The sequence below is a fragment of the Manis javanica genome, chromosome 1, assembly GCF_040802235.1.
Source record: "Manis javanica isolate MJ-LG chromosome 1, MJ_LKY, whole genome shotgun sequence".
Lineage (NCBI taxonomy): Eukaryota > Metazoa > Chordata > Mammalia > Pholidota > Manidae > Manis > Manis javanica.
Window position 1 is genome coordinate 15,164,708 of NC_133156.1, and position 9,603 is coordinate 15,174,310.

Sequence of the window (9,603 nt, forward strand, 5' to 3'; positions counted from 1 at the left end):
ATCATCCCCTGTTATTAGGTTCTGTCAATAGGACTGTGTGGTATAGAAACAAGAAAAGACATACATGCTAGCAGGACAGAACAACATAAGACTGTGCACCCATGTAACCTTGGTCTATGACAGAGGTGATACTATAACTCAGAGGGAAAGGTGAACTATTCAATAAATGGCCATGGGGCAACTGCTTGTCATTATGAGAAAACATAAAATTGGACTCAAATGTGGAAAGCAAAACTTTCAAACTTGTAGAAGAAAAATATAGTTGGATATCTTCATAACATTAGGGAAGGGAATAAAGTCTAAGATATACACAAAACAAAAAAGGAAAACAGATTCATTAAATTATACAAAAATTTTAAAGCTTGAGTACCACAAAAGATACCATAAACAACATGGAAAAACCAACCAAAGCTTGGGAGAAAAGCTATAAACACAGAAAACTAACAAAGGAGTTGTCTCCAAAAAATGTTACTGATTCTACAGCTCACCATGAATCAACCAATCCAATTGGTAAGCTGCAATGGATATTAATTGAAAGAAAACCTGAATAGCCAATAAATATACAATGACACGTTCAACTTCACTAGTCATTGAAATGCAAAAGAAAATGAGTATATTCCATTCTTATCAAATTAGCAAATACTTAAAAACATGACAATATCAAGTGAAAGGATGTGGGGAAACAGGAACATTCAGACTTTCCTGGTAGGAGTGTAAATTGGTACAAGAGAACAATTTGAAGATACTTAGTTAAGTTGAAGAGGTGCATATGCTATGACTCAGTAACCCCATTCCTAGAAAAACTAGAGAAATTACATTCTTAAAGAAACTTAGGCATGTGTACAAGGTGACCAATAATACCCTCCTTTAAGCATTATTTACACTGGAAACTAAATACCCATCAATAGGAGACTTGAAAGATGAATAGTGATAATTCCACCCAAGGAGGTACCATATGATAATTAAAAATGAATTAACCAGAACCCTGTATATTTACCACAGATAAATTTCAACAACATAATGTTGAACCAGAAAATCAAGTTGTAGTAGAAGACATATTTTAGTAATGTAGCATGCAAAACAGTATTGTTTATGTGCAAGAACATATGTATAAAAATTATAAAACATATATAAGAATGGTACAAACTCATAGAAGTTGTTGTCAGGCAGTCCATTCTGGCGAGATCTCCCTGTGCAACTGGTAAAGCCTCAACCCTGGGACAGGATTCTTGACCCTGATAGAGAAGGAATTCACAAGCAGGTTGGACCAGTGTAGCTAAGGAAGGTATTCATTAAAGCGAGAATAGCAGTGAATGGCAGCAGCAGGGCAGGCAATAGAGAGCAAGGAAGAGCAGAAGGAGGAAAGGGAAGCTCACTGAGCTCCTGCTTAGCATAGGGCGAATCCCTTGGCAACTCCTGCAGCCAGGGTCACCTGGCATCCCATGTCAAGTTGAATCTGCATAGCATGAGAACTAAGCCTCTGCCATTCCAGAATTTGGGGGAGCCATAAAGCACAGGATGAAGTGAGATTATGTTCTGATAACTTCCTAAAGTAAAGAAAGGAGATTTTTTTCAGACAGGCTACTAAAGAGCATAAACGTAAAGCTTCGGTCCTTTCTAGGTCGCCCAGGTGATGGGAACTTGCAAACCCAAATCAGAGCTCTCAGGAGCCCCTTCCTACTTGCCTGGAGTAGAACAGAGAGAGAAGACTTGTGTGTAAGTCTAGAAAATGGGATGAAATAGCAGAGTAACAAAGACACTTACCACTGGGAAATGGGTCTGTTACTAACCTCCTGACAGGCTTGGAAGAGCATGCAGACAAAACGCAATAAGCTGAGCAACGAGATTTTCTTTAAGGCAAAGTACACACTCGAAGAAAGGGGAGTGTGGGAAACCTCAGGGAAGAGGTGCACTTAAAGGCTTACGATCTGGGTTTTTAAGGATTTCAAGAATGGGGTAAAGGGCCCAGGGAGTGTAGGTTGGTGTCTTGTGATGTCGCATGACATCTGTCTCCAGTGGTAGAGACGTTAACACAATCAGTCCTCTAGATATTCTGTAAGACAAACGTAACACAAGGAATTTATTGATCCTGTTTTTCTCCAAGATAACGGTTTCCCTCAAGCAGTGGAAACATGTCATTTAGAACTGTTTGCCCTGCCTTAAGGTAGGGTCGGTTGTTGGCGAATCACCAGAGAATATGTTAGGAATCTTATCTCTTAACTCCCTGGGTTTTAAAATGGAATCTTAACCTTAAGATGGGGTCCCTCTTGTTCTTACTACCCTGTTTATATCAGCATTTTTCATCACCGTCAGGAAAAGGTGATCAGGATGCTTGTCGCATGTCCCCACTTCGCCTCAGTTGGATCCAGGAAACAGGGAGGTGACTAGAACAAGGGAGCGTAGAAATATACAGGAAGCTGTATGGTAATGTTTTCTTTATGCTTTACACTCATTATTTCATTTTATCCTTTTTTTATACCTTTTTGTATGCTTGAAAAATGACATTAAAAAAAATCAGACCCATTAGTATAACCATAAAGCCACGCATGATCTTACCCCCTCTGAGCCGTCTTCACTGACTTTTCCAGGTCTCTCTTCCATTATTCCCATGTAGTAATGAGGTCTGGATGTACCAAAGTTCAGTGTTGTTTCCTGAATATATTTCCACTCACAGCTCCAGCCTTTGCTTATGCTGTTCCCTCCTTCAATGCCTTTCCTCTGGACCCCACCTGGAAAACGATTCATCATTTCAGATTCATTTCGTTGATCATATGTAGCGTTCTCCAAGGTAATGCCTCTCAAAACTTTGATACGCATAGGAGTCATCCTTAGCTCTTATTAAAATGCAGGTTCTGATTTTGTAGGCCACAGAATCCTCTACATCTCCTTGTTTATAATACTTTTTTTACAATACTCATTGCATTGTTCTGGATCTTCTTTTTTTATACCCATCTTTTTCATGAAACTCTCAAAAGTAGTAACCTCTTCAGGGTAGTAATTCTGCCCTGGGCCTTATTGTATTGCCAGCACCTTGTATTCATTTATTCATTTGCTGAGTATCTGAAACATGCTAGTGTTGAGAGTACAACTGTCTTTTGCACCTGGGGTGAAGCCTTATTAAATCTGTTCAAACATTTCTTCCCAAATTGTGTTTTATATCCCAGGCCAGTAGCAACAGGTAGTTGGAGCAGTAAATGCATATTGTGTGCAGATCGGGTCTGAGTAAGCTCCTAATTACAGTGCTCAGTGAGAGAGGCCAACTGGCACCCCTTAAAAATGTTCAGAACCCTTAGGGCAGAGAAAGCTTCAGAGTTCTGGGGATTTAGTAACTTAGTCACAGGGCATGGATTTTTGCTCTAAGCACTAGGATGGCTTATGGGAGGTTTGCAGACCTGTTCTAAGAAACTAGCCCTCCTGAGAGCAAGAAGATTGAAGAGGCAAACGGAGGTCTGCCCAGTGATTAATGGGGTGGCCTCTCTGCAGGCCCCCGCCCTGCTCTCCTCCGGCAAGCTGCACAGGGCGTCAATCAGCCGGGAGGGCAGAGCCCAGGCAGGTTCCAGTTCTGGCACTGCCACATGGCTGCTCTGACCCCTTGAGCAACTCACTTCACCTTTGTGGACCTAGGGGTGCCAGATGTAACATAAAATATTGCATGGATATGTTTATACTAAAAAAGTATTTCTTGTTTACCTGAAACTCAGTCGCTCAAATACAATTGGGCATCCCATATATTACCTGGTAAACGTTACCTGGGCGTCACTTTCTTTATTTCTAAAATGATCTGATAGTATTATCAACCTCATAAGTTTGTGAGATAAAATGGTTTAATATATAGGAAGTAGCTGGACTAGAACCTGGCTCAGAGTAAGTGCTCTATTAGGTGGCTTTACTATTATTCCCTCACCATCAGCATTGTCCAAATCTCTTGCCAGAATCATATTGTTAAGTTTTAACTGATCGCTCTAATTCCACGAGGCCACTGGTGACATCACTTGAAAATAGAAATCTGATCATGTACTTTAACTCCTACTTCAAATCTTCCAGTTGCTCCCTATTACCCTCAGGATCAAATCCACGTTCCTCAGTCAAGACTTACAGCCCCTGACCTTTGCAGCCTCCCTGACCACCACTCCTCTCCGGCGATCCCCTGCCAGGCCCCTACCAGCTCCGCCCCTTGCCTCTGTGTCCCTAGCTTCATTGCTTCCTCTACCTGGAATCCCTTTCTCTCTGACTTTGCTCCAGGGCCTCGCTACTCACAGCGCCATCCTCAGACCGACCCCACCTGCATTACAGGAGAGCTCGTTTACAAACGCAGGATGGGGGCCCCATGGAGACCCCCAGAATCAGAACCTGCCTTTTAACAAGATCTAAGGATGACCCCAATCCATATTAAAGTTTGAGTGGCATTACCTGATGAATATCCAGGCATCCTTCAACTCTGCTTAAGACTGCCGTCTCTGGAAACTTCTCCTACACCACTACCATGAACCTCACCCCATGCCCCATCCAGCTCCTTGTTTGTTTCTCAAAGTGCTTTATACCTCGCTTGGTCTGCTTGTCGTACTGTACTGTACTTATTTCAGTGTTTGTGTTATATTGTCTCTAAAAATATGTGTGTGTACACTAATTTTAACCCATAACCTGGAGCTTTTAGTTGGTATGTGAAGTATCTCAATCAGGAATTCATACATCAAGAATGGTAGTGAACATTAAAAAACCCTAGCAGAAGTCGGTGGCCCAGAGGGGGCTGCACAACGTCAACTATCCTTATTTGAATCTGCACCAGAGGACTCGCTCTTTGAGTGAAGGATGTGGAAGTAATTTTCCCTTTATAGACTTACATAAATTTCCAGTTGTAGAATATATTCCAAATATGTGATGACAGGAGAGACTTGTGCAGGCATCTGTTGTCCTCTCATGGGCAGAACAGAGAAAAGCCAAGGTCTAAAACTCACTCAGCCCAGGGTCTTCCACTTGCTGGAGGCTTTGCCATCTTATTTGATTGAGTTGATCTATTGTCAGGACACAGTTGTATTTGCCTCTAATGAACCTTTCATGCAAAGCATTTGTTGGAGAGCCTGGGAGAAGAGAGAGCAAGGACTTCACCAAACCACACCACAGGTGGAGAGGCAGGCTTTTACGTGCTTGCTAATAGAAGCTGCTTCATGCTGTGGAATGTGGCCCAAGACTTGCTCTCATTGTTAACACAGCACCTGGTAGGGAGGTGATCAGGCAGGAGGCATCTGTATACTTCACACACCCCTAATCATTGGAAGTCACTGTCATCCGCTATAAAGGACCTGACGATCATAAGACCAAATTGGTTTAGATCAATTTGCAGCACTGTCTCTCCAACTAAAGGTGAGCTTGAGAGTAGAGACCTATAGTGATCATCTTTGCGGCTGCAGCCCCTCTGGCTGCAGCCAGCCCAGCAGGATGAGCTTAGCATCAAAGGAGCTTTAGCTACAACATTCTTGAAAGAAGAGGCCGAGACCCCTATTGTTGAGCAGGATTTGAAATGTTGAGGACAAACTCAGACACCCAATCAGCAGAGGTGATCAGGGTGAAAACATATTGGAAAACAAAGGATGCATGAGAGAGGTGCCCTTGGATATCTTTCCTTGAAATGTTCTGTAAGAAATCACTTCCCTTCTTGTGAATCCATAATACATAACATCTCATGAACATTAAAGGCTAATGAGGAATCTTCACAAAATAATTTCCCTCTCAGGCACTTTACCTCTGGATAGTCTTCCTCAAACTCATAATCTTAATCTCATCAAGAGAAAACATTTCACAAACCCAAATTAAGGGACATTCTCCAAAATATCTGGCCAGCACTTTTCAAAACTGTCGAGTTCATGATTACTAAGGAAAGACTGAGAAATTGTCAAAGATTGGAAGAAATTAAAGAGACATGATGACTAAGAGTAGCGTGGGATCCTGGATGAGACCCTGGAACAGAAGCAAACAACAGTGGAACAATCTATGAACTCCAAGTGTGTCTGGAGTTCATTTGGTGGTGCTGAACCCATGCTAGTTTCTTAGTTTAACACATGTGAAATGGAAATGCAAGATGTTCTTATTAGTGCAAAGTGCAGAGAGGATATATGGGAGCTGTATATTATATTTGTACTTTTTCTACAAAATTATCATTATTCTAAAATAAAATAAAAAGTTTATTTTGAAAAGAACTGCAATTGAAAATGAAATAAATATTTGACTGGCTGGATTTATTTTAGATATGAGGATTCTTGTTCTTGATAACAATAAAGTCAAACATTAAAAGGTAAGTCACGCATGCCACGGAGAACCACCCCATCTGGGAGCCCACCTCAGGGCTGGGCCTGATGCTCACCATTTGGGCCACATGGTTCCCGCCAGGTATTCATTCAGCTGGGATCATGCTTTAACTTGGTTAACCTACATGGCTTTGCTAAATGGCTGGCTGGCTACAGTGTAAAATCAGCTTTGGGGCAAGTGGAATAACCCTTTCAGGGTTGTGTCTGCAAATCTAAAGGCATCTAGAATCACAAACATCACAGCATCAAATTCTTCTAGTGATATTAAAATAAGCCTCAAGTCTTCCTTTCAAGCACCTACCACAATACTTGTCACACTCGGTGTATCATATTTGCCAAACCTAGCTCAGGGTTGTTCACACTTAACTTCAATGGGAAAAAAAATACATCCAGAGTGCATGTGAAACTCAGCTTTCTTTGCTGATGTTGACTTTGGGGTCTTTATTTTAAATCTAAGATGTAGGAAACCAATATTTGCTTTTTAACTACATCACAGCTGCCTTTTTTAACTAAAGGTAGCTATTCCACATGTTTGTCGATGCAAACAAATGAAACAGTTCAATGAATATTTAATGTTCCACAATGAATGTTTGCAAAATAATGTATTATTTTTCTCATTATAGAACTAATATTACCCTCTGTAGAAAACATGAATACTATAAAAATGGAAAGAAAAAAAATAAGTCACACCTCATAATCCCACAACCCAGAGACAAATGACATCAATGTAATGGTGAACTTCCTTTTTATGCATATATAACTTTTTATACTATTGGAATCATACTATATAACCAATGTTTTAAGTATAGGCCCATTAATCAGTTTTCTGATTTTAAAAGTAATAAAGAAAAATAGCTAATACTTATGTAGCACTTATTATAGACCAGGTAGTATTCTAGGACTTTACATATATTAACTTATTGAATCTTCACAATGATCCTGTAAGCTAGTTACTATATCCATGCTCATTTTATAGATGAAAAGAGTGAGATGCATATTGGTTAAGAATCTTGCTCAGGATTATATATTTTTTCATATTGAGAAAACCATTATATGTGAGTGAATTAGAATTTGAACTAGGCAGTCTGGCTGCAGACTACACGTCTCTAACCATGATACTAAATCGCTCCACATCACATGTACAAAGCTCGAGACTGTGGTAGCCAGTCTCTCCTAGATGATGCTCACCTCCTGGAAATCATTCCCTTGTGTAGTCCCCTCCCACGAATCAGGATTAGTCTGTGTGACTAATAGAATGCTGTGGAAGTGATTGTGTGTGACATCTGAGGCTAGGTCATTAGAGGCATTTAAGCTTCCCCCCGGTCTCGTGGCTAGAATTTACTCTGGGGAAAGTCAGCTGCCGTGCCGTGAAGTCACTCAAGGATAACCGTGGAGAGGCCATGCAGAGAAGAATTCACTTTGGCCAGGCATGGAATGAGACACATTAGAGGCAAAGCTCCAGACCCAGTTAAGCCTGAAGTGACCTCCGCTTCTGCTGACATCTGACTGATCCTGAGAAATTGCAGGCCAAAACTACCCAGTCAAGCTGCTCCCAAATTCCTGACCCACAAAAACTGAGAGAAAATAAATAGTCCTTGTGCATTTTAGTTACTAAGTTTTGAGATAAATTGTTATGTTGCATCTAAATAACTAATATGGAAACTCTAGGAAAAGTGTGGAAAAAAGTCACTTCAAATCTTACAATTCCAAAATAACTTCATTGTAACTTGGACATAATCCCTTCTCTTTGCACCTAAACATGTATATAGTTTTTAAAAATACAACTTGGATCATAATGGAAATTCATTTTTGTATACTGCCGTTTTCCCACTTAATGTGTAAATAAATTATAAATAATTTAACCATGTTAAAGATTCTTCAGAAACATAAAGTTAATGGCTTTATAATATCATACTAAATGGATGATCCACAATCGAGCCATATTTTTGGACATTTAAGTAGTTTCCATATTTCTGCTATTCTAAACATTACCGCAGGAAATATCTTAGAAAGAGACAATGTAGTGAATTAAGACCATAAGGTGTGAACTGACTCTGTGTATGCAAATTCTAGTTTTGACCCCTCCCTAGGTAGGAACCGCAACACTGTCTTCTATGTTGCTGGATCATTTCATATTCCCTTCAGCAATGCACAAAGGTTCCAACTTCCCCACATTCTTGCAAGTATTTATTTTCTTTTTGTGTGTGTGTGTGTGTGTTTTTTTGTTTTATTGGTTGGAGGGGTGAGTAAAGTTTGCCAATAGCTATTCTAACTAGTGTGAGGTGGTATTTCATTGTGATTTTGATTTGCATTTCCTTAATGATTAGTGTTGGAGAGCATCTTTTCACATACTTATTGGCTATTTGCATATTTTCTTTGGAGGACTGTCGCCTCTTGTCATGACTTGACCACCACTTCTTTCTTGAAACTCTTGTCTACCGTTACCTGCAACACCCTGCTTTGCCTTGGCTACCCCTTTGGTCCCCCTGGTCACTCCTTCTAAACTCTTTGCCTCCTCCAAGCTTCCCACCCCCCTGTGGTAAGGTTCCCTAGAGTTAGGTCTCTCCCTCTCCCTGTACTAACTAATGTTACTCATGCCACCACATCAGGGAATCTCACGACTGGGATGAAATTTGAGGAACTGATCCCCAATGAAGAAATCAAGCATTCGATTAATATATTGTAAATAGATGAATAAAATAAAACAAAGAGGTATAGTTAAAAAACCAATAAAAGAAGAAAAAGTGAATACTAAGAAATACTCAGCTAATCAAAAGAAATCAGGAAAGGCAAAAGAAATGAAGTGGTATCAGATGGGATCAATAAAAAGAAATAGGAAGATAATTAGGCTTAACCATAAAGATATCAATAGTTACATTAAATTTAAATGAACTAAACAGTTAAAAGGGACTTTCAGACTAGATAAAAAAGCAAGACCATTGCAACACTAAACTATGTTTTCTACCTTTATCTTGCATCTACCTACCACTTCAGCATTTTATTAAAAATAAAAATAATAATAATAATAAAGGGAGAAATGTGGGATCCACATATAAATCAAGTATAAAAATCAAACGAATATTCATATTTGACCTGATTGTTTATAGTTCATAATGCGTGATCAAAACCGAAAGTTTCTGTGATGACTGCCCTTGTACTGTTCACCATGTAAGAACTTATTCACTATGTAAGAACTTGTTTGTTATGCTTCAGAAGATTGGAGACTGATGAGAACTAGGCTTGAGATGGATTAATGATTGTGGATTGAGCACTGACTCCCCTATACAGAATTTTATTGTTG